The 21,284-nt window shown below is 37.9% G+C and overlaps 1 protein-coding gene across 5 annotated transcripts in view; it reads left to right on the plus strand.

Moving 5' to 3' along the window:
- The first annotated feature begins 1,755 nt into the window (after positions 1-1,755).
- LOC107966870 (uncharacterized) overlaps positions 1,756-21,284 on the plus strand; it is a 212,585-nt gene continuing 193,056 nt past the window's right edge. For 2 of the 5 annotated variants that reach the window (XR_008547701.2, XR_008547705.2), the window contains exon 1: positions 1,756-2,174. The gene's annotated coding sequence lies outside the window, so the exon portion shown is untranslated. The remainder of the gene's footprint in view (positions 2,175-21,284) is intronic. The other 3 variants (XM_063801269.1, XM_063801272.1, XM_063801268.1) reach the window with 2 other exon arrangements.

Raw genomic sequence — 21,284 nt, forward strand, 5'->3', positions numbered from 1 at the left:
TAACTTCTTAATATATGTGAGAGGGAAAAAAAACCTATCCCATTCAGATTTTGCTTGCAGTCTGCTTATACTGTGAGAAAATAATGTTGGAGTGTACAGAAATCTTGTAAGTTAATGTGTATTCTTAGAAATTAATATACTTACATATATTTATAATGGTCGATAAAAATAAAATTGTGCATTTAAAAATAAGCTCAGGTAGAGCCACTGCACTGCAAATATCTGCAAAATATCTGTGAAAACACTTAAAAATAGAGTTTGCAAATGCATTAAATAGAAAGTGTATAAATATGTTTACCATGGACTCTTTAAAAATATGCTGAGTGCTGACAATATGATATGCTTTATAATTTATTGAATCTCCTCCTTTTGAGTCTTTTTATTTATAGATATTTTAGCAATTTCCTAGTTTATCATAAAAGCATAAGTGCAAATTTATAGACAAATCTCCATTAGGCAATATCTTCAAATAATTATAACAAACAATCATTAAGAAGAGTTGTTCAGCTGAGAATTTTGAAAATTGAAATGGTAAATACAACGTAACATGTGAATCCAACACATCTTAACAACAACAAAAGATTTCCGTGAAATATGAGTTCTTAATTTTGTGTCTGCAGTGGTTAAAGCTGCCAATCATTTGGGAAGTAGGCTGGAGTTGAGTTTTTTTTTTTTTTTTTTAATTGTTGAACATAGTAAGGCAGTATTTCATAGAAGTATCTTGCTATTTTTTACATGTGTACTTTAAAAAGTAGGCATTTGTACTACAAGGCACAGCATATTCTTTTTGCCCAAGTGTTTTCCTGGTATGCAAAGTTTGAGTTGTACAAGTTTGAGTAAGTGACAGACAGTTCTTGATTTTAAAACTGTATGTCAAATTTTTGAAAGAGAATGCTCCCAAAATAAGTGCTTCAGGACCTAGCATGGGGTGAGGGGGCTGTAGGATAATTTAGTTGCCTTCATTTCACAGTCACTATGAATTTTTAAATTGGAGGGCAGAAGCAAGACAAGTGCATTTTGTAATTCACATAAAAATAGTTCCATAACACATTGTTATCATTATGAAGAGGAGAATGTTCATTCTGCCTTCATTTCATGCCATATGGGTAGAATGGAGATAATTCTGCTGGACAGAATTATATTTTGAAGCAAATACATGCTTCTAGGGTGCCTCCATTTCATTTGGAGCTGAGGAAAATTTCATGAGGGTTTTCTTTAGTTTTCTATGGGAGAGTTTCTGCTAGCGATGTCACAACACAGCTAGATTAAGTTGATATGTAATATCTATTTCTTGATTTGCATGATTAAAGCATTAGAGAAGTGGCTCAGATATCAAAAGGTTTCTCATAAGTGGCAGCGCCAAAGGTAATTACTGTTAAAATGTACATGCTTGAACCCTGGTTGCTTGTTAACTTCTAAGTTGTTTACAACTCTGTGGGTTTGAATAAACTTTTTTATTTGACTTTTCAATATCAAGACCCCTTTCTTGCTTCATTTTGATATAAAACATGTATTTATCATTCTTATATCCATGTCCCTCAAGGCAACCTTAGGTTCAACCAAAAAAAGTAATGGAGGACAGAGATGGCCCTTCTCCATATTACATATTTTAAAATAACTGTTTCTTTAACAAAAGTAGTCTTTTAAAGACAAAGTTAAAATTTATACCTAAAAAAATTAAAAATTAATTGAGTCAACCGATTATTTCCAGTTAGTTATCAAAAAGTGTAGCTAAAGCCCTACTGTAAGCCTGAGTGAGTTATGAGAGGGGGTGGGGATAGAGAGGAAAAGAGGGGAGAGAGGGAAGGAGAAGAGAGGTTGTTATTCTCAGTCTTTTATTAACCAGTTTCTTTCATCCTAGTGTGTCTTTATTATTTAGAAAAATAAAAATGATCCAGAGCTCTACTCATTCTCACCTAAAATTCTGGAGTAGGTAATGACTGTCTACAACCTGGTACAACATATGCCCCCAAACTAAAACAAACAAACTCATTTGCCATACAAATTGTTTACGATTCATTAAAAAGCAAAATTGCATATCCCGTCGCTGGCAGCTGAGGCCGCGTCTCCACGGGCGGAGGGGGCATTCACTGAGTTGCCTTTGTATGCTGGGAGGACCAAGCCGGAGGTTCCCACTATGAGCCCGGAGTCTGTGCAGCCAGATGACGCATGAGGTAATTTTAAAGCTTTATTTGCCTTTAGTGTGAAACTCCGATCTTGTACTGTCCTTTGATTAAATAACTATATCAGCCAGAGGGAAGTTTAAATTTTTCTTTCAGCTGGGGAAATTGTTTGGGATAGTGAGGTGGGTGAATGGAGGGAGAGGGAGAGCATGTTATTCAAGGAAAGAGATCTAAGAGAAAATGTGAAATTTGTATTATTTTAATTAGTTGCCTCCTCCTTCATCAAAGTCCTCAATTTCCCATCAATAATGGGAAATTTACATTAGAATTATTGGTAACTGACAGATCTGAAATGCCATGGTATGTGGTCACCTTTGAGGGAAAGAAACAAATTGATTTATTCCCTATGATAACTTGTATAACTTCTTTAGAGAGCGCTCTGATTTCTCACTCCTTTTCAAAGCAAAGATCTAGAAGCACTGAAGTTGAGAGAAACTTCCCTGTAGTATGCAGCCTAAACAGCAGCATGTGAGCTTTCAACATTGTTTATTTTTAGGCAACTGCATTGCTAAATGTTTCCACCACTTTTATATGTTATATTCCCGGCGGTAAAACATCTGTAAAATAATTTTAAATGAAAAGCAACTTCCAAGTAAACTTTACAAAAAAGAAATTACAGTTTTCCAAGTTAAAAAAAGAGAAGCATTTGGTGATCTTTGCAAGAAAAAAAAAAAAGAGAGAGATGACACAATTTGCCATAAAAAGTAACAGTCTATAAAATCTATGAGCTGTTGAAATACAAGGAAGTAAAATGTTTCACCCAGAATATGACATCAGCGTGCAGTTTTTTCAAAAAAAGCTTACAACTTAGAAAATAATTGCTAAACCAATCAGTATATTCATTTCTAATGTTTAACAAGCTGTATAAAGTGAAGCAATAGGTAACATCATAGCATACACAAGTAAACCTTGTTCTTGCTGGCAAGAACTCTAATGGGAAAATAAGTGCCCTGAACAAAAGTTCAGGGTCAAAGTGGATAGTCTACTGTTAGTCTAATTAGCCAAAAGCTGCATGTAACATTGTCCTGAAATTACTGGTAAAGTTTCTAATGCCTAGTTAAGAAATTACAAGTTAAAACACACATGTACACACATACCCACAACCACTTTAACTCAACAGTCCTTAGGATGGACATACTGCATCCCAAGAAGCAGCCGGATAGAATCCTGCGGTAGCTCACTTTTAACAGTCTCTCAGTCCTCCGAATTCCTAAAACTTGCCAAAATGATACCACCATTGGTCCAGGAAGGGGAAAAGAGAACTCTTTCTGCAGATCATACAGTGAAACCGACCATGCCCTGTTTTGTAATTCCATTCGCCAGTCTCCCCCTTCAACATCTCTCTCTCTCTCTCTCTCTCTCTCTCTCTCTGTTTTTTTCTTAAACTGATATCTATGTGAAATGAGCTGAAGTTCACGGTCCAGTTAGGAACGGATAATACATTCATTGTCCTGGCAGCAAACTTTTTTTTCACTCCCTGGAAGAATTCACGCTTGCCGCAAGAATAATAATTACGGAAAACTAGAAATGCACTGCTAACAAATTAATCCTTAACGGACACCACCCTAACGAGGGCAGTAATGATTTGAGGACTCTCTTCCTCACGGGACTTGCATCTCCTGTGACAATGAGCTATTGTGCATCCTCACAACTCACTCTACCTCTTATAGATCCAAAATGTCAAAGGTTGTCTGTCCTGGTTGACCATGACATGTGAGTTAACTCATTCTGCTGCTGCATGGAAGAACTTTATTCAAACTTTATTTATATCCAGAGTAACTAAAAGAGTGTGCGGGTCTTTTCCACTCAGAGCTAGAGTGCCTAAGAGACAGAAAACCTGCTCTGACATAAACGGAGAAAAGTTAGATGAGAGCTGTGGGTCCCCTGATGGAAAATAGGGAGTGGGGACCCAGAGTTCTCTCACAGGTGACTTTAGGCAATCCAGTTAATTGGCCAGGACTAGAATTCACTCAGAGGTTGCTTCTCCCTAGTGCCCAACACGCGTCCTCAGAAAATGCCACAGCCAGAGAAAACCATACACCCCATAGTCCCTGAAAACAAAAGTAAGGGGGATGTGAAACTGGAGAGAGGGGGCAAAACCTGAGGGCCGGGATGAATGTTTCACTTTTTCCCCCAATACTGACTTGGCTAAAATATCCACCTCCACCTTACAACTGATACTCTTTAAAAAAGAATTAAAAAAAAATAGAAAACCCCAAATACTGTCCCATGGAAAATGAGGGCAAGCATTCCTGGGAACTCAAGTCATAGAGTGGCAGAGAGAGGATGGCAAGAGGCAGCAGTGTGAGGCTGCCTCACTGAATAGTGTGAAAAAAATCAAATGTGAGTTTGATGAATGTGAGGTCTGGGACATTTTGTCAAAGAGGGAGGGAAAGTAGAAAAGGAAAAAAAAAAAAAAAAAAAAAAAGCAGCCCCGGCTGCCAACTCACCATCCACCAAGTTCTGGCCGAGATGTCGTAGCAGAGCTGCCATTTGATGGAGCCGTCGGAAGCTTTCCCTGCCATTACGCTGTCAGCAAGCTTCATCTGATGCTAACTCACGGGAGATAAGACACCTAATTGAGAAAACATTTGCAGTGGCATGTGGGGCAACATGTAGTCCGGTCCATACCATATGGAATCATGGGTAAAAAAAAAAATCTCCTTGACAATGAACCAATCTCTCACAGACCCAGTGGCAAGGTGAAGTGGAGATGAAAAGTCTTCTGCTCCTAGCACTGTCTTCTCCTCTCTCCTTTTTAAAAAACAAGAGCCCACTGCTACACATCAAAGGGAGGTGGTTAAAATTAGGGCTTCATCACTCAGATGATTTTGGTCTGCGGGGTTTTTCCTTTCCTTCCAATAACCAATCCCCCCCTCTTTTTTTTTTTTTTTTTTTTTTTTTTTTTAAGGAGAATAAAGAGATTTAATAGGACAAAGGCAGGTAGTGGACTGCGGAGGGAGATCGCCACAGGCTATTAGCCTAAAATTTCTGCTTGACAGATGGAACTGCTTAGAGACTATCATGCAATGTTTTGGGCTTTTTCCCCCCTATTCACCCCCCCTTCTTTGACTTTAAGTCTGATTCAGTATCTGTTTTTCACAGCCACTTTTCTCAAGAACGTGAGCCGTGCATTTACAAAAATGTTTAGTTCAGTTTTGCTGTCTTACACATCTCTGTTGGAAAAGTCTCAAACTAAATCTGGGAACAACTGAACAGGTTTTCCAAGGAGTTAAAAAAAAAATTTCCAGGAAAAAATATTTCTCTTTCCTTACTTTATTTTTTGAAAATTAACTCATTAGTTAATTTAGTCATGAAGGAAGATAAACAAGAGATGGCAGCATTCAAGTCTCTTGATTTTTGGTTTGGCTGGCATTGTGTTTAGATGTATGATTTATGTGAGTAAATAAATACATTACTGATATTTTACAAGTTCTAACCTATGCTGGGCTAGGCACCACCGATGTTTTTTGGTGTCTTTTTAAATACATTAATTTTGGACTTTTCCATTCTTTGTAAACAAAGCAATCAGTCATTATCAATTCGGTTTAGCACAATTCAGGCTAAACTCGACATGAGCTCTTCCTTAATCAGAGAAAGTCACTTCTGATTTCCTTACTGTTACCTAGCCATCTTCTTCACAGGGGTTTTAAACCACACATCCTCTCTTTAGTATGGAAAAGTAAACCACAATATGGACCTACCAATAAGAATGGTTGTAAAAATAATTTTTTTTAAAGTGAGAAAAAGTCCAGACAATTGCTGCATTTCAAGTAATGTTACTTAGGACTAAGAGGGAGAAAGAAGCAGAGAGAGTGACTTGTATTCGTTATATTCTTTCAATTTGTGTGACACTAGGAACTGTAGAAATACCTTTATCAGGGTACCAAACACGTCCTAATTTTCGTGGATGTGCACCAAACACATCCTAATTTTTTCTGAATATAAGCGATCCTTTGATCTCCAAGAACCTACAGTTTTCTCCGCTATGGGCCTTCAATATATGTACTCCAGAATATGGGAGAATTGTCCATCACTATTTCTCAGGGCTGTTGAACTGTGATTATTTAAAAAGTTGTGCATTTACTGCCTAATTATCCAGTGGATTTTTGGTTCTGGTCATATTTTGGACTGAATAATATTTAGATAAACTCATTCAGAGCATATTTTAAGTTCCAAAGAGGTAAATTTGGTGCATTTTTCTTTCCTATTTCTGATCTCTTCCTTAGTAGGTATTATTTTAACCATTTAGCATGCTGTTTTGACAAAAATAACTGTATTAAAGCAAATTTTATCGTGTTGCACCAAAAATATTTCTAACTTAAAGCATGATGCACAGATTGCTTCTAGGAATGAACTACAAATACAACAAATATGGCATTTTTTTCTTTTTCATTCCTTATTGTAATGGGATTTCTTCTAATAAAATTGGGGTAAGAGGCGATAGCCAGAATTATTATCAAATGTAAATATTGTCATCACTCTTAGGAAGTATCTTTGTATACTTTATTACCTTGGTGTCACCTGTCTTTTCAGAAGAAGAGTCTGCAGTAGCACAGGAAATGTTGTTAGCTTGTGTCCAATGAATACAATGGACATACTACCAGAAACTTGCCCTGAGCTTGCCAATGAAAACACTTATTGCCATATGTAACTGCAGCATCATTAAAATTACTTAGTCTTTCTTAAGTTTATCATTTAGAGAAAGATAAGGAAAAAAGTTGGAAATTCTACATAAAATGTAAAATATCATCAAGCAAACAAAAAAAGGAGGAAAAAAAAAAGAAGAAAAGAAATGAAGTAGCATTCTGTCTTTGAATCAACCAACCTCTGATTCTACTTCATCCATTCCTACTTGCCTCTGACAAGCAGACAAAACAAAATTTCCCTGTTTTAGGGTCTCCTCTGCTTTCTCCCAGGGTATACAGGCACATGGACATCTTGGACTTGTGGGTCCACAGCTTTACAGTTTCTGAGTTTATCCTGCAGCAACCTCTGAAGTTGGAGCTGTTTCTTGTCTGAGTCGCTGCATTTTTGAGACTCAGAACACCCTATGCATGCCCATTATTTATGAATGAATGGAGCACAAGGTAAACTGGAGTCCAGATTTCACTCTGTGAATGATAGAATAGCCGGGAAGATTTTGCAGGAGAGGGCACATAGTTTGAACAAAAAAATGATAAATATTATTGGATAATAGTATTTTAAATCCAGAACAATTAGGTGCATTTAACTTTATCATTGTTCTCTAAGAGGCTGGTGGAAGCTGTCCTTCCCATGCAGCAATCAATCTTTTCACAGTGTGGCCCTTTGTTAATAGCCTTAAAACAAGATTAAATAAAACATGTTAAATATTGCAATTATTGTGGGAAATAAAATTATTTGGTGAGCATAATGGGGAGCAATTCAAGCATTTAACATGATCCAGGAAATGCTACTCCAAACAATTGCATTTGCTTTATGCATTTTTCCCCTTTGATTGCTGACAGATGCCTTTTTGGAAACAAACATCTAAATGGTTTGCCTTCAGTTAGAAAAAAAATGTAACAGAAAGCGGCTACATGTTTTGAATTTAACTCTTGTCATTTGAATACTTCTTCCCACTGCGCATGAATGAATCCAAGGCAAAAACAGCGCTCTCATCAAGAAATAAGCCCATCAAAATTTGGCCTTTCTTATTTCCTTTCGGTATATTTTATAAGAAGTGGGAATCCCCCTAGATAGGGAGTCAGGTGATGAGGACTATTTCCTGAGTAACAATGGGGAAGCATTAGAAAGGGAATTGTCTCCTTATAACATGCAGCCTCAGGCAAAGTGCAAGTCACTTTCCAGCCTCATTCAGGTCATCATGGCCAGTGCTCCCCTAAATAAGCTATCCCCTTTTGCTGAATGGGAAGAACCCAAGAAAACTCAGAGGATGGTGAATTTCCATCTGTGTCATTGCTGCAGTGCATTCCGATAAAGGCCTCGAAGACTCTGCTGTCAGCAGGTGTACAATAGCAACGCCAAGGAGAGGTTTTGGTTTCTGTTATATATTGCTAAAAGGAGATATGATTTGGAATATTCATGATTTTCAGAGGCTGGGTCGTAGAGAGATTGAGAGCACTGCTTCTGCAATCTAGTTGTCCGTATCCAGGCTCTCTTGGTTACTGTGTGACCTCTCCCAGGTTACTTAACCACTCTGATTCTGTGTCCTATCATAATCAGGAAAATGAAGATAATAATAGTTAAGTGTGCGCTTGTGTGTGTGCATGTGTGTGTGTAGTGTAGTTAGAAGCAAAGAAATGCATAGGGTACGTAGTCCCTGATATGTAATGAGTGCTCAACTGAAGTTATTGTGCTGTTATTGATGTCTTGTTACTATTATTCCCCTGTTGAGGGAAGCCCTCTTTCTTCCCCCTTCTGCTCCTGTGCTGTGAGGGTCAGTTGGATCCCTTCCCTCTGTTCTTCCATAATAACCTGTGCCTTGCTCCACTGCAGCTATTAGCACCCTCTTCTGGAATCATCTGCCTGCTAGTCTGTTTTCCCTCCTAGACCTTGAGATCTTTTTTTTTTTTTTTTTTTTTTTGAGACAGAGTCTTGCTCTGTCGCCCAGGCTGGAGTGCAGTGCCCCAATCTCGGCTCACTGCAAGCTTCGCCTCCTGGGTTCATGCCATTTTCCTGCCTCAGTCTCCTGAGTAGCTGGGACTACGGGAGCCTGCCACCATGCCCGGCTAATTTATTTTATTTTATTTTATTTTTATTTTTAGTAGAGACAGGGTTTCACCGTGTTAGCCAGGACGGTCTCGATCTCCTGACCTCGCGATCTGCTCGTCTCAGCCTCCCAAAGGACCTTGAGATTCTTAAGGGCAGGGACTGTATCTTGCTCATCTGAGTAGCTATAAGGCCAAGCACAGTGCTGGGCAGAGTAGGGGCTCCCTACGTGGTTGGAGAATGAGAATAAAAAGGCACAGGACATTAGCCACTTTGAAATTTGCATTCTTCTATTTACACAGCCTTGTCTTTTACCTTGGCTCAAGCTATTGCCCTCCTGGGACATGATCTCCCTTTCCAAGGTAACACCCTCCTCAGGACGCCAGCTCACAGTAACCCCTAACACATTTGGTGCCCTGCTGCCTTCCTTATATGCACCATCCATTAGTACTACTTTGCATCAACTGACTGTATTATTATTTGTCTTTGATGAAAATGTGTCTTTCTTTCATTTATTCACCCATTTAATAGCAACATATGTGATTCAGGCACTAAAACTTTTTTTCTCTTTCTTTTCAAGCTCTGTTTCTAGGACCATTGGAAATTTGAAAGTCTAGGGGAAGAGCAATTTGATTTCGTATGTAACAGCTCACGTATACTGAGTGTTTCCTCTTGGCCAGGCACTGTTCTAAGATCTTTGTGTGTGTGTGTGTGTGTGTTTTTCCATGTGAGTCCTTATGAGGTAGGACCTATTATTAACTCCATTTTACAAACAGGATAACAGACTCCAAGAGGTAAAGTGACTTGCTTAGGGCTCCAGAGTTAGTGATGGAAGGAGGATTCAAGCCTTGGAATGATGACTTCAGAGCTTCACCACTCTGGTGTTGCCTCCTGAACCAAAAAAGGAGAGAAGTAACAGGATTTAGCACCTGTTACATGTCATACAGTTTTTAAACACACTTTTGGGTATGATATGTTGTTTAACCTTCACAACAACCATAGGAGGTTGTTATTACGATTTTTAACTTGCAGATCAGGGTCAAAAAGGTGAGAGTCTTGGCTAAAGACACACGCTAAAGAACAAGAGCCAAGATTCAACCCTATGTCCATATAATGAAAAGCCCATGCCTTTGCTATTCCAACCAGCTTGTTCTCAGAAGATAATTTTTATTTTTTATTCATTTTTTTGGAGATAAGATTTATCTGTCACCCAGGCTGGAGTACAGTGGCCTCGAACTCCTGAGCTCGACTGATGTTCCTACCTCAGCCTCCCAAGTAGCTGGGACCACAGTTGTGCACCACCACACCTGGCTAATTGATTTTTTTTTTTAGAGAGATGGGGGCTTGCTTTGTTACCCAGGCTGGTCTTGAACCCCTGGTCTCAAGTGATCTTCCTGCCTTGGATATTTTTTATTTCTTATGTAGAGTTGAATGTTGAGCTTAACAGATATGTATGGCCTTGAATCACCAGGCTCATGGAAAACATGAAATTAGAAATGTACCCTGTTGCTGAAGCTGCAGAAATGTTCAGTTTAGAGCAATGGGTATCCAAGACTAAAAAGAAAGAAAAAAATAGAACAGAAAATAAAAGCTGTATTAAGAGGCATTAACTACTATTAACACCTAGATCTTTCCTCTAACCTTAATCAGGTGGAAAATCCTAAGATGGTGTTCAGGCCATCACCATCTAAACCTTCGAGTCAGGATGTATTCACACGTTAAGTGTTGGGATGAAAAGAAGAATCAACACAAAAGGATAGAAAGTCTAGTTCCTCTAAAGCTCTAAAGTGTGAAGGTCTCTGGTGGGAGATTTATCCTTTTTTGATGAAGGCAGCAAAATCCTCCGCACAGGTACATGTCATTACTGGGTGTGAGTGTGGTGACTTAAAGAAACCAGCATTCCAGGTCACCTGGCATGCTTTTCTCACCGTATGGCAGAAGTGAATGCTGCAAAGCTGAAAAGGGCAGAATTGAAGAAAATGCCAGAGGGTCCAGACAGCCCCATCTATTTTATTAATTTGCCCAGAGATTGCTCAGATTTTTGATCTGGTATATATACATATATGTAGATATGGATATATATTTATTGCTCAATCAATCTATCTGTATTGTGCAAGGAAAATATTGATAATTTATTTTTGGCAGAAACTCACCCACAATGTCCTGCAAAGAATCAGTTTTCTTCTTGGCGGCAGATCTTGTGCCTCATTTCCATTTAGAAATTCTTTGACTTTTACTTTCTCTGCATTTTCTGTTAACCGGCTGCCACCCAAGATTGGACTAAACCCTCTGCCCCCTGTTAAAAAAGAAAAAAAAGGAAAAAAAAAACCACATACAACATAACCCTCTAATAAGTATATTCACAACTTCTATGCAAGGCGCTTAAGAAAACTAAAGGTTAATATATTCTAACTAGATGTTGGGTATAGAATGTCAGATCTGTCAAATTTCATTACAACTTGCTGCTCATTGGAAAAGATTTGATTTCTTTTGCCACTGTCCTACTATGTTCAAGTCACAGACTGCCAGCAGCAGCCCACAGAAGACCACAGGCTGGCAGTGAGCGGGCTCGAGTGGGAAACCAGCCGCAAGGACCATCTGTTTCCGATTTCTAGCTGAGCCAAGATGTGCAGTGAAGTGCATTCCATTCACCAGGCCAGCTTCTCCCCTGCTCAAGTTATTAGTGTTACAAGTGAAATTGTCTTTTCCAAACAGCAGGGGAGCTATAATCCTTATGGAACAGGACACTTTAAAACACACACACACACACACACACACATACATGCACACACACACACACACCATTCAGATATCTTTTGTTAAAGTTGTGGGGAAGGCTGTTTGTAAATTTAATTACAACCTTCATGGGGTTTATAAAGTACATTTTATTAAGCATGATAACCTCTGAGGCAGCAGCATATACATTGGCCTCATTTAGTGTAATTGAATGATCAAATATCTTTAGGATGCTTTTTGTGGGCATGCTTAAAAATGATAAGAAGGATGTATTTAAACCATCTTAAAATGAAATGGCTTTCAAAAGCATAATGGGTTTTTAGGAATAATCAATGGAAACCCTTGCCCAGCTGGCCCAAGTGAGCCAATCTCAAGCACATTGACAGTGCTGAGGCTTGTCAGCCAGCTATTAAATCCCAAGGGGGCCAAATGACTCATATCACCATGTAAGTTGGGAGACCATAATAAGCTGCATGTTTGTTATTTGAGATTGATCTTCTGCCTGTCTCAAGATGAATAATTTTTAGAAAAATTTGGAGGCAAAGTAGCAAGGCCAATTGCATGATAGTGTGATAGAAATAGCAACAGGAGAAGTCAAGAGACCTTAATTAAGTAATGTTATAAACTTGTATTTAGTAACAGGTACTTGCCATCACGCTAGGTGTTCAGGATATGAAGAAGAAAGCAATAGGGGCTGCCCTCAAGGAGCTCCCAACTCTCACTGAGGAGACAGAGGAGCAGGCAAGTACATTACAGTGTGGCAGAACCACGCCGGGGTTCTAGCCTTGGTTCTTCCACATGCTCGCTGCTTGACTCCAGGTTGTCACACCCTCTCCGCAAGCTTCATCTGAAATGGGATGGTGATGGCAGACTTTCAGGGACTGTTGTCAGAAGTAAATGAACTATAATCCACATAAGAGGACAAAAGTCTGTGATAGGCACTTAGGCAGTGCTCAATGTGTGTTAGTTTCTATTTCCTTTTAGTTATTCTTTGAATATGTGATAACCTTGTGAATTATAGCAGGTTTCTCCTTTGTGGATGAGTGGCACATTGATCTAGAGAGTATGCCTCATTTGTGACTCCCAGTACAGGTCAACCAGCCTTAGACCACACATTCCCTAAGGGCAAGGACTGAAGAGGGTGCTGTGCAGAGTCATGAATAATAAGATGCTTAATGTGAGCTTTTGGTTCATGGTGAATGACAAAATGATTTTTCCAAAAATGAACTTTTTTTCTTTTCAAAGCAGAAGTCACATAAATTCATCTAAAATGAAGAGAGGGGGAGAAATATGATAAAGCCTCTTATTTTGTATTTAAGAAAATGAAGCCCAGCAGAGAGAATTACCTGGGGTCACTGAGCAAGTTAGTGACAGAGATAGGGTTCCAACCTAGAGACCCCAATTTTTGGTGTCTCTGCCACTTCACTGATTGTTTCACAGTGTTTGAAAGACGTGTTCTGAATCAGGTAATTCAATTGCATTCAGATGCATGTGAGTCCCTGCTGCTGCTGCTTCTGCTGATTGTGTTATAGACCTGGCAGTTGGATCATTGTACTTCACTTATGTTTACAGACAGAAATGGAGGTCATCTGGTAGAGTCCTCTTATTACATAGATGGGGAAGCTATGGGTCAGGGTCCCAGGTAGGTTCTCTGAAAGCAGACTTTGAGACTTGTATGAGAATTGTGAAGACCCGTGTGCGAGAACTTTATTGGGATGACCATCAGGATCAACACCTGCAGGTAAGTAAAGGAAGGAAAATTGGGCAGAGGGAGGAGATGGCTAGAGGAAGTTCTAGCTAATCCTACAGGAAATGTGGAAACTGGGATGGCATTGCAGAACTGTCCCAAATTAGGGCAAGGGGATGAGGATATTGTACTCCTATAATGGATCACCAGCAATTGAATGGGAGCTATTTTCAGGGAAAAGGAAGAGACTCCAGGCTGGACAATTCTTTCCAAGCAAAGAAAAAATGCAAAGGAGTTTCAGCTGAGAACTGTCAGCTACTAATATTCCTAATAGGTGAGAGGGAATCTCCATTGTATGTCACAGGATCCACCTGTACCCAGAGAAATCAAATGGCCTACTTAAAGTTAGTGGCAAATTTGGGCTTAGAATTTATGGTCCATAGCTCAACTCTTTTCTCCAATGACAGTGAGTAGGCTTCGTGCCCTATTTGAACCTGGTAGATCCAGGAGTATCCCTTCTCCTTCAGAAACAACAGGGGATGGGGAAAGGAAGATAAGACAATGAGGGCAATGTTGGGCATTTCTTGGATTCTTCTTCAGTTGTCCAGTGATTGTCATCTTTCTTGGCAGATGCAAGAGTTCAGTGAATGAATAAAATAGATGTTTGGAGTGTGACTCTGAACACCTCTCGTCAAATATTTGTTTGAGCCTTTAAAGAGTCTCGTGGTAGAAGCAGGTGTTGGCATCTCTCTGAGGCCTTGTACCTGTGAGGAAGAGGATTTGGGAGACGGGAGAGGAAGCACAAAGCAGCAGTGGAGTGAACCGCTGGTGTTTCTTATTTCACATGTTTTCATCTCAAAGAAACTCTCCCTTAGAGCACCCAGTCAAGAAAAGAAAAAAAGAGAAACCCCAAATCTGAAACATTAATGGTGTGTGATGATTAAACTCTTTGCTTCAAAGCAGTTCTTTGGAGAACAAACCCAAGCTTCCATAATCTCCTAAAAAGAGCAAATCTGTTTGATATGGAGCCGAAAGAAGGCTTTTAGAGTCGCTACCCCCTCATACCTCCACCTCCTGGCTCTTTAATTTCTTTTTTCTTTGTGTTCTCAGTGGGATTCTTTTATTTGTTACAACATTTTAAAAAGAAGCCATCTTAATTTTTGAGCCACTGCCATCTCTGCATTTCACTGGCAGTGAACATGATGTAAATTACTCAGGAATCCATGGGCCCTCAGATTCTCTAGTTAGTGTCTCTTCTCTGGTCCTCGGTGGGACAAGTCTAGGAGACTAGTTTTTGCCTTATTCTTCATTGTCCCAACATAATGAACACACTCTTTTACAGGGGATCATGGACTGCCCCTCATGAGAAGTAGAAAAAGGGTTTCCACATCCATGTTTGGCAATTTTCCACCTTTTCCCTAATGGCCAGGTGTAGGTTCCTCTCCTACTCTCTCCACCTCTCCTTATCCTGTTCAGAGCTTGTATTTACAGTTAAGAACTTTCATTTGTCTCTCCCCTACTTTCCTTTCTCCCACTTGTTCTTCATTCCTACATTTATTCAACTTCCCTTATAATCCATACACTGTGCTAATGACTAAGTGGGTACACTTATCACCAAGACAGAAGCTTACCTTTATGGCACTTGACCTTGGAGCAGACAGTCTTGTACCAAAGTTGTCCCAATTCTTTGTGATAGATCCTATGATGGGAACATATAGGGTGCTAAGAGAGAGCAGAAAAGGGGTACCTCGCTTAGTATGGAGGTGGCGGTAAGGGTGGGTTTGTTGCATTTCCTGCAACTAGTAACAGCGAAGCTACTTTGGTTTGAAGGATGACAAGGCATATGGCAGATAAAGGCAGATGCTGGGGAGGAGGGGTAGAAGGAGTGTTGTAGCTAAAAGAATAACAGAAAAGACCTGAGGGAGAGTCTAGTAGCATCACACCCCTGAAAACTGTCCAGTGTGGCTAGAGATCCCCACATTTCCTGATCATTGTATTCTCCCTGAAGATGCATCTATAGTCCACCTACTATTTTTTATATGGCTCATGAACTAAGAATGATTTTTACATTTTTTAGATGGTTGGATAGAAAATGAAAAGAAGAGTCATATATTGTGACACATATAAATAATATAACATTCAAATTTCAGTGCCCATAATAAAGTTTACTGGACATAGTCATGTCCTTCATTTCTGTATCATTTATAGCTGCTTTTGTGCTATAATGGTAGAGTCGAGTAGTTATAATGGAGACCATAAGGCCTGAAAAGCCTAAAATATTTACTATCTGGTCCTTTACAGAAAAAGATTTGCTGATCCCTGGCCCAGTGGATGGGGCTTGGGGCTTGGATTAAAACAGGCTTGGACTCAAATCCTGGCTGTTCAACTTCTACTGGTGTGACCTTTAGCAAATTTCTTAAAGTGTCCATGTCAGCTTGCTCATTTGCAAAATGGTAATAATAATACTTCACAGCCTTGTGAAGATTGAGGAAAATATTGTTATATAAAGCTCCTGGGAATATTAAGTGCCGAAATATACTTATTTATTAAAAAAAGTTAATGACAATTTCAACTGCTTTGAGCTATTAATAACATTTGTGATAAGATAAATATGATAACATTTTGAACTGCTGTGTTCATTGCCATAATGACTGCTTTGGGAATTATCAGTCAAAAAATATTTTCTGTTAATAGATCAATGAGGAAAGAGAAAGTCATATTTGTGAGAGCGAGAGTCGAAAGCTGCTGCCAGAACTCCTCAAAATAATAATTACAGTTAAAATTAAGTGCCTGCAATGACACAATGCTGAGTACTTTACATGCATTGTCTCATCTGATCATCACTTCAAACCTATGAGGCAGCTACTGTCATTCATTTTTATAGATGGAGAGACTGAGGCTTAGAGGGGTAAAGTTAATTCAAGTTGCACAGACAATAGGAGGTACAGTCATGGCTGGAACCCAGGAGAGTCTAATGCCAAAGTTTCTGTCATAACCACTCTGCTTTTGGAAACATCTGATGAAAAGCAGAGATTCATATTTCAGGGCCCAAAACTGTTCCTGGTGGCTGGCACAGTGGCGTATCATTCTGAGTTGAGCTCTGCAGAAGTTTCCAGTTAGAAAAATGCTATTGCAACTGCCTATATTCACTCTTGAGTCAGTTTCTCAGAAGAAAGCCAGTGAGAACTACAACCAAGATTGTGTCTTGAGAGTTGTCTTATTAGGAGTGGTCTTGTATGTAATCTCTCTGTTACTTGGGTATGGGCACGTGGATGTGGCTATACTAGGGGTGGAAAAATGGGAGTATGTTTGGCTGTGTGATTGGGATAATATGTTGTGATTAATAAAATCTGTTTGGTCTCTAAGTATTATTTATAGACATGGTAATAAAAAATCAAACTATTACACACTCATACACAATAGTTTCAATTTGGTAATTGTGTGCGCATATGTATTTATTTTCAAAAAAGATGGGGAAGAACTATACCAAGATATTCAATAGGTATCTGCCTCTAGGTCAAAGAAATAATGGCAAATATTATTTTATCTATATTTCTATTTCCAGAATTTTAAATGATGTTTATGTAATTATGCATAAATAAAATATATGTGATTTGATGCTACATACCAAAAGACTTAAAACTCTTCAAATTCTTCAAATTCTGTTTTTTTGAGACGAAGTCTTGCTCTGTCGCCCAGGGTGGAGTACAGTGGTGCGATCTTGGCTCCCTGCAACCTCCGCCTCCCGGGTTCAAGTGATTCTGCTGTCTCAGCCTCCCGAGTAGCTGGGATTACAGGCATGCGCCACCACACCTGGCTAATTTTTTGTATTATTTTAGTAGAGATGGGGTTTCACAGTGTTAGCCAGGATGGTCTTGATCTCCTGACCTCATGATCCACCCGTCTCAGCCTCCCAAAGTGCTGGGATTACAGGCGTGAGCCACTGCTCCCAGCCAAAAATCTTCAAATTCTTAAACTCAATTCTACCTCTAGTATACTACCATACACATTGTTCAACCATTATATACACGGATATATGTTCATTTTAGTATTATTTGAAGTGGTGAACAAATTTAGAAAAAAATCTTCTGCATGGCATGACTACTTCAGAGCATATTATGTAGTCATGAAAGAAAATGTTATTTACAAATGGAAAATTCTTATGCTATAATATTGTGAAAAAAGCATGAGACAAAATTGAACATACAGAATGAGCACAATTTGGTGAAAACCCAACAATCTGTTCTTTAAGAGACAGAAGACACATTCCAGTGTTAAGAGTTGTTTATATAATTGGTAGGATTATAAATTTTTTCTCCTTTTTTGTTTCTGTGCAATTTCAAAAGTTCGTTTAATTAATGTTAATAAATAATAAACAATGTTAACAAAAGTTCATTAATAAATAATGAAAACAACTTTGATATTAAAAAACCATTGAAACTGGAAATCTATTGGCTGGTGATTAGGCTTAAAAACTCCCTCTCCTTCCATAGCTCATTTGTGGGTACCTTCATCTGTTTCCTTTTATGGTTATCTGGGTGTTTTCCAGATTAGGCACAAGAACTTTAGTGAAAATGCAAAGAACACTGAGCTGGGAATCAGGAGATGTGGATTGTAGCCAGGGCCATGCCATTAACTCACTGTGTGCTTCGGGGTGAATGCATTTTCCTCCCAGGGCCTCGGTTTCTGTGTCTATAAAATGAGGAGCTCTGGTTCCCTCCCACCCAACACAACTCAACACACATAGTTCTACTTTTATGGTTTTGTTATTGGGTTTACTGGAAAATTTTAAGTGAAAAATTATTCCTCTGTTAGTTAAAGTTTTAAAAACCGTTGGAATGGATGATCTAGATTAGTATAGATGACTAACTGCTTTTAGATTGTAGCTATTGTTTATATCTCTCTTTAAAAATTTATTTTTTATTGTGTTGAAAAACATAAAATCTACCTTATTAACCATTTTTAAGTGTACAGCACAGTATTGTGAACTATATACACATTGTTGTACAGCAGATCTCTAGAACTTTTTCTTCTTGCATGACTGAAACTCTATGACCATTGATCAGCAACTCCCCATTTTTTCCTAACCCCATCCACTTTGAGGTTTTTAATTACTGATTCAATTTTCTTACTAGTGATAGGTTTGTTCTTACTAGTTTAGGTTTGTTCTTTTTATTTCTTCAGCATTCAGACTTGGTAGGTTAAATGTTCAGGAATATCCATTTCTTCCAGGCATATAATTTGTTGGCATATAATTTTTGTTAGTTGTATCTTATAATTATTTTTATTGATGTAGCATCAATTGTAATATTTCCTCTTTCATTTTTGATTTTATTTAGGTCTCCCTCTTTTTTTCTTAGTATAGCTAAAGGTTTGTCGTTTTTGTTGATCTCTTAAAAAGCCAACTCTCAGTTTCATTGATTTCTTTCTGTTGTTTACTATTCTCTATTTCTGTTATTTCTGTTATAATCTTTGTTTTTTCCTTCATTTCTGCTAACTTCGGTTTTAGTTTGCTTTTATTGTTCCTTAAAGTTCTTATAGTTCCTTAAGATATAAAGTTAGGTTATTTATTTGAGATCTTTCTTCTTTTTTAATGTAGGCATTTATCACCATAAACTTTCTTCTTAGTATGACTTTTGCTTATTTGCATAAGTTTTGGTGTGTTGTGGTTTTGTTTTTATTTGTCTTAAGATATGTTCTAGTTTTCCTTTTAATTGCTTCTTTGGTTCCTTGGTTGTCCAGAAGTATATGATTAACTTCATGTACTTGTGAATTTCCCAGTTTTCCTTCTGTTATTGATCTCTAGTTTTCATTCCATTGTGGTTGGAAATTGGTATGATTTCAGTCTTTTCAAATGTGCTAATACTTGTTTGGTAGCCTAATATGTGATCTATACTGGAGAATGTCCATGTGAATTTGAGAAGCATGTGAATTCTGCTGCTATTGGGTGGAATGTTCTTTATCTGTCTATTAGATCTATCTGATTTATAGGGTTGTTCAAGTTTACTCTTTTCTTATTGATTTTCGGTCTGGATGTTCTAGCCATAATTGAAAGTGAGGTATTCAAATCTTCTACTATGATCGCATTGCTGTCTGTTTCTCCTTCAGTTTTGTTAATATTTGCTTCATGTATTTGGGTGCTCTGATGTTGCGTGCATATACATTTATAGTTGATTTATCTTTCTGGTGAATTGGCCCCTTTTTATAATTATATGATGTCCTCTTTTGTCTACTGTGTCAGTTTTTGACTTAAAGCTTATTTTTTCTGTTATAAATATAGCTACCTCTGCTATATTTTGGTTACCATTTTCATGGAATATATTTCTTCTATCCTTTTCTTTCAGCCTGCGTATGTCTTTAAATCTAAAGTGAGTTTCCCATAGGCAGCATATAGTGAGATCTTGATTTTTAAAGATCCATTCAGCCACTTGATGTCTTATGATCGGGAATTTAATCCATTTACATTTAAAGTAATTACTTATAGAGAAGGACTTAAGATTGACATTTTGTTAATTGTTTTCTGTCTTGTAGCTTTTTGTTCTTTTTCTTTCTCTCTTTGTGTTGTCATTTTGGTAGTGACATGTTTTGAATAATTTCTTAATTTCCTTTATGTATCTTCTATGTGTATTTTCTTTGCAGTTAACGTGATGCTTACACAAAACACTTATAGTTATAACAACCTACTTTAAGCTGATAACAACTTAACTGCAATCACATACAACTTTACTCTTTAACTTCTTTCTCCTTCACACTTTGTGTTAACTCTTATACTATAATTAAAAGTGATTTGTGGACCACCATTACAATATTCTGTATTCGTTTATAGATTTACCTTTACCAGCAAGCTTTATACTTTCACATGTTTTTGTGTTGCTGTTTAGCATCCTTTTCTTTCAACTTGAAGGACACTCTATAGCATTTCCTGGAAGTCTAATGGTGAGGAACTCCTTCAGCTTTTATCTGGGAAATTCAGTGTTTCTGCTTCATTTTTGAATGTCAGTTTTGCCATATTCTTTTTTTTTTTTTTTTTACTTTTAGCACTTTGAATATATTCTCTTATTTCCTGCTGGCCTGCAAGGCTTCTGCTGAGAAACCCATTGATATTCTTATGTAGAATCCTTTTCATATGGTGAGTAGCTTTCCTCTTCCCACTTTCAAAATTCTCTCTTTGTCTCTGACTTTTGGCAATTTGATTGTAATGTAGACTTTTACAAGTTTATCTTAATTGGGATCCTTTAGGCTTCTTTTATCTGTATGTCCATTTCCTTCCCCAAATTTGGGAAAATTTCAGCCATTGTGTATTCAAATAATCTTTACGCCATTCTCAATCTCTCCCTCTCTCTTTCCCTCATTTCCTTCTGGAATAGCCATAATGTGTAATTAGTCTGCTTGATGGGGTTCCGTAAGTCCCTTAGACTTTCATCATTCATTTTCATTTCTTTTTCCTTTTGTTCTTCTGACTAGGTAATCTGAAATGATCTGTTTTTGAGCTTGTTGATTCTTTTTTTCTGCTTCATCACTTTTATTTTTGAACCCCTCTAGTGAAATTTTCAATTCAGCTCTTGTGTTTTTAAGCTCCAAAATTGCTGTTGTTTATTTAAAATTTTTTCTCTTTGTTGATATTCTCATTTTGTTCATTTATCATTTTTCTAACATCTTTGTGATGGTTATTTTGAATTCTTTGTCAGGTACTTCATATACCTCTATTTCTTTAGGGTTGGTTACTAGAGATTTATTTTGTTCCTTTGATTGAGATATGTTTCCCTATTTCTTTATGTGTTTTGTAAGTATACTGGTATTCATGCATTTGAAAAACAGCCATCTCTCCTAGTCTTTACTCACTGACTTCATACAGGGAAATAACTTCACCAGTTATTTCAGCTAGAGGTTGTGAGGGCCTCTCACATCTTTTCTGGAGATGTGTTTTCTCTGGTTTCTCCCAATTAGAGAGGTTTGCAAGTTGTTTTTTTCAGAGCTTGTAATCT

Source organism: Pan troglodytes, chromosome 1, assembly GCF_028858775.2.
Source record: "Pan troglodytes isolate AG18354 chromosome 1, NHGRI_mPanTro3-v2.0_pri, whole genome shotgun sequence".
Taxonomy (NCBI): domain Eukaryota; kingdom Metazoa; phylum Chordata; class Mammalia; order Primates; family Hominidae; genus Pan; species Pan troglodytes.